Source organism: Silene latifolia, unplaced genomic scaffold (genome assembly GCF_048544455.1).
Source record: "Silene latifolia isolate original U9 population unplaced genomic scaffold, ASM4854445v1 scaffold_375, whole genome shotgun sequence".
Taxonomy (NCBI): domain Eukaryota; kingdom Viridiplantae; phylum Streptophyta; class Magnoliopsida; order Caryophyllales; family Caryophyllaceae; genus Silene; species Silene latifolia.
This window is the reverse complement of record NW_027413303.1, coordinates 57,386-67,160: the sequence shown is the minus strand read 5'-3', so window position 1 is coordinate 67,160 and position 9,775 is coordinate 57,386. Positions and strand designations below refer to the sequence as shown.

General features: G+C 40.2%; 1 non-coding gene across 1 annotated transcript; it reads left to right on the top strand.

Moving 5' to 3' along the window:
• The first annotated feature begins 232 nt into the window (after window positions 1–232).
• LOC141639404 (small nucleolar RNA R71) lies at window positions 233–339 on the top strand. Its single transcript, XR_012542513.1, has one exon. It is a non-coding gene; the product is annotated as a small nucleolar RNA R71 (small nucleolar RNA).
• The last annotated feature ends 9,436 nt before the right edge of the window (window positions 340–9,775 follow it).

The following is a 9,775-nucleotide window of genomic DNA, read 5'->3' as shown; positions in this document are numbered from 1 at the left end:
ATCTCGCCGTAAGAGCCTCTAATGCGATTCTGAGAAGGGATTCCGACTTCTCCTTTGATTTCCCCTGGAATTTCCATACTCAGCTTTATGGGTGGCCAAATCATCAATAATTTTCCACCCCTTAGTCTCTCCAACATTCTCCTGGAATCTGCCACTAGCTGCAGCATCCAGGATAGCCCTCTGATCGTCATAGAGCCCATTATAAAACTGATTGCATAGGCTCCATTTCTCGAACCCATGGTGTGGAATAGTTTGTACCAGCTTCTTGAAACGGACCCATGCCTCATGAAAATTCTCATCAGGACCCTGTTTAAAGCTCGTGATCTGAGCTCTAATGGCATTCGTCTTCGAGGTAGAGAAATATTTCTTGTAGAATGCCAGGGCCAGCGACTTCCAACCAGTGATCCCTTTAGCAGCTCGATCCAGGTCTCGGTACCACTCCCTTGCAGCATCGCGAAGAGAGAATATGAACATAGTCTCCTTCACCTGGTCCTGGGTCACACCGGTTGGTGGGGGTATGGAACAGTAGTAATCAATGAATGTCTCCATATGTTTGGCTGCATCTTCATTTGCAGCCCCCCGAATTGGTTTCTCTCAACCAAGTTGATATAGGACGGCTTCGGCTCGAATTTTCTATCCGTCCCTGGTAATGCGAATCCCTTATAGAGATTCTCAGCTGTCGGCTCGGAGTGACTGGCTATACTTGCTTCTTCAGCCATGTCTGGAAATGTGACGGTCTCGGCTGATGAAGTAGAAATAGGTGATGAAGGTGGATCCTCCTCAAACAGCTCGTTCTCATAGTAACTAGACAGAGTACTCAGCTCTTCCTCTGTCGGCAATATCCTAGATGATCGCCTCAACTCACGCAAAGTCTTCTCAATCTCAGGATTGAACGGTAGTAATTCACCACCCTGTGACTTGCGCATAAGAAGAAACTACAAGTAGAATATGAGAATAGTTTAAGGAACAGATGTCCCTTAAACTAGAAAAAGACTAAAAATAAACAACTAATAATTTTAAACAATTGCCTCCCCGGCAACGGTGCCAAAATATGATGCATGTCGTCGTATGCACCAAAAATAATATTTATAGTCCAAACTACTACTATAGCTAGTGGCAGTCAGGGTCGAACCACAAGGAGGCGATGCAATGAATAGTTGTTTAATTCTAGTCCAAGGTAACAAATGAGTGGGGGTTTGATTTGAGTTGGTCTATACTAATGGCAATGAAATGAAAAGTAAATTAAGCTAAAAGATTAAATCAAATATTAAAAGGGTGCTAAGATGGTCGGTTCACTATAGTTTCGGCGGCAGCAAACTAGGTAGGTCTAAAACAATCACGTGAGACAGGAAAATAAGAAGTCCTCTCGGTCCATTCCTAACAGGTAGCATCTTTCGATCTAGCTACAGGTCCCTAATATCACTAATGCTAACTTTCGTCCTGAAAAGTGACTAACAAGTCTAAATTAACTCATCTCTCGATCTCATTAATTTAGTCGTCTTAATTAGGTAGGCTATCTCCCTTCCCTATCTTTCGATCTTCATTGGGTCGGTCAATTCCTAGGCATTCAACTACTCGCGTGCACTCGATTCGTCAAACATAGAAATTAAATTAATTAAAACGAAGGTAAAACTCACGTGGCCAGTCGATCGACTAGGGAACCCAGTCGATCGACCGTGGCGCGTTCTAGGTCTACTATTCTAATGCCGCCTACTCCTACAGATTCCCTACATCCTAGCACAGGGTATTTAGCTACTCATGATAGAAATAATGACAGCAATAAACTTAACAATTAAAACATTCGAATTCATACTTAAATTAACTGAACAACCGATTAACATAAAATGATAACTTGGCTTCGGGAGATCTAACCTAGCAATTCTATACTACGAACGAAAGCAATAAAATGGAATATAAGAACAGAAGAATACCGTATAGAACAGGAAGGAAAGATAAAAACCGAATGCAAAAAAGTAAACTTTTATTGACGGAAATAATCCAAACTAATGAAGGTTGAATTGTATCTAGAACTGTATGATAGAAAACTTGATGATAACTGAATACTAAAGCTACGTTATATAGGAATATTACGCAACACTTATTCCTAAACCTAATATACAATGGGCTTCTAACTTCTCGATCTATTTATTCACGTCAAAATTAGCGGCTTGGTCGATCGACCATACAAGGCAGTCGATCGACTGCTCTTCGCTGAACAGTAGCTACTGGAACTCGTGGGCTGGTCGATCGACTAGGGAGGGCAGTCGATCGACTGGAGTAGCTGGTACTTGGCTTCTAATTCTTCATAAAATTATCTTACAGGCCTCGAAATACGCGCCAAGTTCGTTTCTTGAGTAAATACTTCATGTCACATGCAATGCAAAGTACTCGAGGACGGATTTAGCTTGATTTCCGCTGGATTCTTCACATTTCTGCAATAATGTACAAAAACACGAAAGTAGACGGAAATAGGGAGAATAGTAGCATAAACTACATAAATGAGCTCTGAAATGCGTGTAAAATGGGGTGTAAAACATCATATTTAGGACACACATCATGCTGCGTCCCTTGGAAGAGGCGCAGCACTTACTGCGTCCTTTCCCCAGCGGTTTCCTCCTGCGCAAGAAAGCGCGTTTGACAGCCTGTCGTATTTTAGGCATAACTTTCTCTACAAGAATCGGAATAAGGTGATTTCAGTTGCGTTGGAAAGCTAAAAGAAAGATCTAGAACTTTATGTGAATTAGGCCTGACCCAAAAAAGTCGTTATCACCTCGTAAAACGGGCCTAAATGTCGGGTTGTCATTTTAGCTAAATGAAATGCACATTTTGTAATGTAAACTAAAAGTTTATCCCAATGAAGTGACATGAGACTCGAAATGAGAAATACCCATAACATTTTATGACATCCTAACCTTAGGTAGACAAGCCCATTACTTTTGACTCGGGATTTGACGGTTATAGGAAATGAAGACGGTTTTTGACCCGGACTCCAAATGTACTCTAATTACTGCCAAAACGACCGTAATGACACCTAGATGATGACCAAAGGGTAGACACAAGTGTATGAGTTACCTTTTATTAACCGATTTATGAAATGTCATAAAATCGCGACATGTGATAAACATGCGGCCCAATCTTCAATGGGTGTTTGGCGGGAGGTGCAGAAATGAGGTATCTACATCACTATCACGCAATTGAAATCATGATTTGTTCTATCCTAGGTTTTGGATGGCATGATTGTTGTACTTGACCATTCAAGTATACCGTGTATACTTTGTGGGATTTATCTGTATGCATCCCTTTAAATTTAAGGATTATAACGAATAATAAAGTGATGATTACGAGTCATAAAACTAAATTGCATAAACAATACGTAAAGGATTAAGAAATAACCTTTGGTCCTAGCTTTTATGGCCTATGAACAATATCGCAATGATATTCTCCTATCAGTTGCACCCAAGACGATATGAGATATGCCCTTGTTCTTTTGCTAGAATCGATCCCTCAAATTTTCTTTAAAATTAGGGTTTTGTGTTTTTGTTGAGATGAGAGGCAAGAATGGGAAAAAAAATTAGGTTTAAGAAAAATCACCTACTCTCCTTATAACCGAGTATATGTAGTAGATGGGTTGATTTTCTTTTTCAAATTTTCGGCCCAAATGAACCGAAATAAAAAGGATTAAAATCCTTATTTTCGGTTATTCCAAAAATGTATAAAATGTGTTAAATATATATTGTCATCTAGTGAGGATCGAACCCATAACCTCTTGGTTTGAGTACCCTTACTATTACCACTATGACACATTCATCTTGTTGATTAAATATAACTGATTACATTTAAGTACGAATTAACATATTAATTCGTCCAAGCTAACATTATATACATTAATTAAATATAACTTATTATATTCAATTTTTACGAATTGACAGTTAATTCGTCTCAACTAATATTATTTAATATTCATTAAATAATTGTCTCATCAACACATTGACTAACTGTTTAGTCATATAAGGCATCAATGTGATTACATTTCCATAACCACATCTCCCAAACACATCCTTTAGGTGTGACCTTTAGGGACCAGTTGATCACCGCCATCTGTATGATAATAACGTCAAACTTTCTAGCAAGCCAACCGTTATTAGGTAATCGTTAATCAACTGATTAAAATACGAAGTATACCCTTGTGAACCTGTAAGAGATTTAAAAATCTTATCACACTAATTTGTGGAGGACACAAGCTCCAACAAACTCTCACTTGTCCTCACTAGTGTATGTGCGATAACCGATTCTCATATCCTAAAATTTCTCCCACTCAATGTAAAACAATTTGCAAATTCGTATTCACAAAGGTCGTATTTTACAAGCGATCATTATCAAGAGTGGTTTTTCCGACTAGAGAGTAACTTAACTGATAAACGAATCAACATTCGAGCATGGCCATGCATTTCAGTTACAACTCCTCGAGTGGCCCTGAGAAATAACTATACCTGATAAGGGTTGGATATTTTCCTCAACTCAAATCCTGCAGATGTAAGCACAAAGTATGAAATGACCCGAAAAAATCTACTTAGCCTCCGATTCACGGCGGACCGTGAGAAAGAAAAACCAAAGTCACCCAAAACGCCTTAATCTCAAGAGACAGTCGATAGTCAAAAGAATCGACTCTAGGAACACAATGGACGTCCAATCCACGACCTGGCACCGAATGTTTTTAAACATTTAGGACTCCATTACGTTGTCACAAAAATTTGTCCTACCAGTTATCGTTATAATCTCGTATTTGTGAACGATCAGTCAACCGTTTGACTTATGGCTCGTTGAACCCACCATCAAGCGACTGCACAATATAATAGCCAGAGTTATCAGCTCTTATAGGCGATTACGGACCAAAACAAATATAATGTAATTCAGTTCACTTTGTGGTGTTCAATGTTGTCGGTACAATCCACAAGAAAAACAAAATATCATATAAAAACGATGAAGTTATAAATAGTATATGAAAGAGATAATGTATCAAATCCATAATCAACTACTATAACTCAGGAACACGTTTAATTCCCATGGAAATAACGTGCCCTACATGCTTATCATAATTCAACGGTTTAGTGAGAGGATCCGCGATGTTATCATCCGTCGCAATCTTGTCAATCACTATCTCCTCTTGCTCCACGTAATCACGGATCAGGTGAGCTTTCCGATGTACATGTCTAGATTTGTTGCTAGACTTTGGCTCTTTAGCCAGGAAGATGGCACCGCTATTGTCACAATAGATGGTGATTGGGTCATTCGAACTAGGAACTACCGTAAGTCCTTGTAAGAATTGACGTATCCATATCGCTTCCTTTGCTGCCTCCGAAGCGGCATAGTACTCGGATTCAGTAGTAAAATCTGCTACAACACTCTGTTTGGAAATCTTCCAGCTGACCGTAGCACCATTAAGAGTAAAGACGAACCCGGACTGAGATTTTGAGTCATCTCGATCCGTTTGGAAGCTAGCATCTGCGTAACCGGTTGCGCATAGCTTAGTATCTCCTCCATAAGTCAATACCCAATCCTTAGTCCTCCATAGGTACTTGAGGATGTTTTTAGCAGCTATCCAGTGTGTTTCAGCTAGAGTCTTTTAGTACTGACTCGTCATACTCAATGCATATGCCACGTCTGGACGTGTGCATATCATGGCATACATGATTGATCCTATTGCAGATGCATAAGGAACACGACTCATGCGCTCAATCCCTTCAGGCGTCGTGGGTGACTGAGACTTGCTCAGCTGCATCCCAGATGTCATTGGAAGGTTCCCCTTCTTGGAGTTGGTCATGCTAAACCTCTCAAGAATCTTATCCAAATAAGACTCCTGACTAAGTGATAACGTCCGTCGTGAACTATCTCGGTAGATACGGATTCCCAAAATGCGATGTGCCTCACCCAGATCTTTCATCAGGAAATGGTTCTTCAACCATTCTTTAACCGAAGATAGGAGAGGAATGTCATTCCCAATCAAGAGTATGTCATCGACATACAATATCAAGAATACAATCTTGCTCCCACTCGACTTGATATATAAGCATGGTTCCTCGACCGATCGAGTGAAACCATACTCTTTTATCACATGGTCGAAACGATGATTCCAACTCCGAGAAGCTTGCTGAAATCCATAAATGGAACGCTTAAGCTTTCATACTTTCTTAGGATGTTCAGGATCTATGAAACCTTCAGGTTGCACCATGTACAACTCTTCCTCCAAATAACCGTTTAAGAAGGCGGTTTTCACATCCATTTGCCAAATTTGATAATCATGAAATGCGGCAATCGCTAAGATTATCCGAATGGAACGTAGCATGACTACAGGTGCAAAAATCTCATCATAATGCAATCCATGCACTTGAGTGAAACCTTTTGCCACTAGTCGTGCCTTATAGGTATCTGGTTGCGTGTCTACAGAATGCTTTATTTTGTAAAGCCATTTGCACTGTAGAGGTTTTACCTTATTAGGTAAATCAACAAGATCCCATACGTTATTCTCAAACATGGAGTCCATCTCGGATTGAATGGCTTCGAGCCATAGCTTTGAGTCGGAACAGGCCATAGCACCTTTATAGGTAGCGGGTTCATTACTCTTTAGGAGTAAAACGTCATTCTCCTCGACCATACCAATGTATCTGTCCGGATGATGAGAGACTCTACCCGACCTCCTAGGTTCCTCAGGAATATTAACCGTATCATCAGTTGGAGGAACAACTTCCTCCATCTGTTCCTCGGTTGTTGGTTCTGGAATCTCCGACAGCTCGAAGGTTCTATTACTTGTCTTGTTCTCGAGAAATTCTTTCTCTAAGAACGTCGCACTAGCCGCAACAAAAACTCGATGTTCGGTAGGCAAATAGAAGTAATGACCAAATGTTCCTTTTGGATAACCTATAAAGTATGTTTTGACCGATCGCGGGCCGAGCTTATCCTCGTGTCTCCACTTGACATAAGCCTCGCAGCCCCAAACCCGAATAAAGGACAAGTTAGGTACCGTTCCCTTCCACATTTCATATGGAGTCTTGTCGATGACTTTAGTCGGACTTCGGTTAAGTATAAGAGCAAAATGACAAAAGAGCAAAACCCCATAATGAATCGGGCACTACCGTGTGACTCATCATGGATCGAACCATATCAAGTAAGGTTCGATTTCTCCGTTCGGACACACCATTTAATTGAGGTGTTCCAGTGGAGTTAATCGTAGAAACGATTCCACAAGATCCTTAAGGTGTTGATCAAACTCATTTGAAAGATATTCATCACCCCGATCCGAACGGAGTGCTTTAACCTTTCTACCCAGTTGGTTTTCAACCCCCTGTTCGTATTCCTTGAATTTCTCAAAGGACTCACTTTTATGCTTCATTAAGTAGACATATCCGTATCTACTCAAATCGTCCGTGAAAGTGATAAAATATCTATAGCCATCTCTAGCGGTAATTGACATAGGTCCACAAACATCTGTATGTATGAGTCCTAATAGGTCACTAGCGCGCATTCCAACACCTTTGAAGAAAATTCGACTCATTTTGCCAATGAGACATGATTCACACGTGCCATATGTAGAAAATTCGAATGCGGGAATAGTCCCATTATCGACGAGTTTCTTTACGCGTTTCTCATTTATGTGTCCCATTCAACAATGCCATAGATAGGTTTGATTTTTGTCACCAACCTTTAATTTCTTATTATTCACGTGTAATACTTCTGTGGTTTGATCTAAGATGTAAATTCCATTCATGGAAACCGCTTTGCCATAAATCATTTCATTGAAAGAGATAATACAGCTATTATCCTTTATTAAAAATGAAAATCCGTCTTTATCAAGTACGGAAACTGAAATAATGTTCTTAGACAAACTGGGTATATAGTAACAGTTATTTAAAAATAACTCAAAACCACTAGGGAGTTGGATTACATATGTTCCCTTCGAGACAGCAGCAACTCTAGCTCCATTCCCGACTCGCAGGTCCACATCACTCTTTCTGAGAGGTGTGATGTTTCTTAGGCCCTGCAAATGATTACACATATGAGAACCACAACCAGTATTAAGTACCCAAGTTCCGAAACTTGCATGGTTAATCTCAATCATATGAATATAAGATGACATACCAACAGGAACGACGCGGCCTGCTTTGATGTCCTCACGGCAGACGGGACAGTTTCTCCTCCAATGTCTAGTCTTGTGACAATGGTGGCACTCAATGTCACCGCCCTTGCTCTTTGCCTTGTCCTGTGAGCCACTAGTCTCACCGGGCCCACTCTTATCGTTTCCTGGCTTTTTAAACTTTGGCTTACCTACAGCTAGGTCGCCATGAGCCTTGCCCTTACCTTTACCCTTGCTGGAAATCGTGCGAACATCCTGCTTCATGCTCCCACTCAATTTCATATCCTTCTCGGTCTGTACGAGAAGGGAGTGTAGCTCATGAGGACTCTTTTTCAAGTCATTCATGTAGTAGTTCGCCCAGAAAAGAGCAAAACCATCGTGAAGAGAATGAAGCATAAGGTCAATGACTATGCTCTCACTGATTTTACAATCAAGTGCCTCCAATTTCTCGACATTCTCAATCATGTTAAGAATGTGTGGGCTAACCGGTTGGCCCTTTTGGAGTTTCGCATCAAAGAAGCGACAGGTATGCTCATAAGTAACGATCCTCGATGCTATTGAGAACTCGTTAGTGAGCGTGGTGAAAATCTTGTTTGCACCCTGAGCAATGAAGCGTCTCTGCAAATTGGTTTACATTGCAAAGATGAGTACGTTCTTTATCGCACCCGCTTCCATAACGAAGTCACTATAAGCAACTGTCTCGTTGACTCCTGCATTGGGGCCTGGGTTGACCGGCATTGGCTCAGTTAAGTACTTGAGCTTACCGTCAGCGATGGCAGCATTCCGTAGTGCCGCCTCCCAGTCCGCAAAGTTGGACCCATCATTCTTCAGTCGCGTGGACTGATTCATGTGGTCCATGAAAGCTTTCAGCCAGGACTCGCGATCAAGTGTGGCACTAGGCATTGGGATTGTGTTATTTCCAGCCATTTTGTTGTAACAGTATTATCAAAATAAACGTGTTCTACACTGCGAGAAGAAGAATAAAATAATAAGCATGTGCATCGATTTTAATTTAAGTCTAATGATCTAATGTCATAACGCGAAGACTCAAGCATTTATACAATTGACCTTTCTCAAGAATTATATAAATGATCCCAAGACTCAATTATCTGTAAATTGATAAGCTAACCTTTTAGCTAATTCTACTGTTAGAATTCTTGGTCGATAAATTTCTGTAAATTCTATCTTTTAGTCCATCATAATCACGAGAAACTCTTCGGACTATAATGTTGAGATAAACTAAGTCAACACAACTACTTACCCAACGTAGAAGAGGTTATATTATGCCTACCGACGAAGAAGGGATTCATAATTGTTTGCCCTTATAAAGACTAGTCTCAATTTCCGGTTTTAGAGGAAGATCCCATCAACTTTGTTTTAATTCATTTTAAGTGAACTAATATCTAGCATGCGTGAATGAATAAACTAAGGTGATGGCTTAAAAACATGTGACATCTGTATGTCTATGAAAACTAACATACAACCTATATGTGTCAATTTTCATGCATTTTAGTAGTAGGTGGTGGTTTGGTTTTAGGCGGAAAATGATGCATAAACTATCATGTGAATGAAAAGCAATAGGAATGAAAAACGTAAAAGCAATAATGAAGTCCTAGTGTGGCCTATCCTATCAAAATGAACATTAAA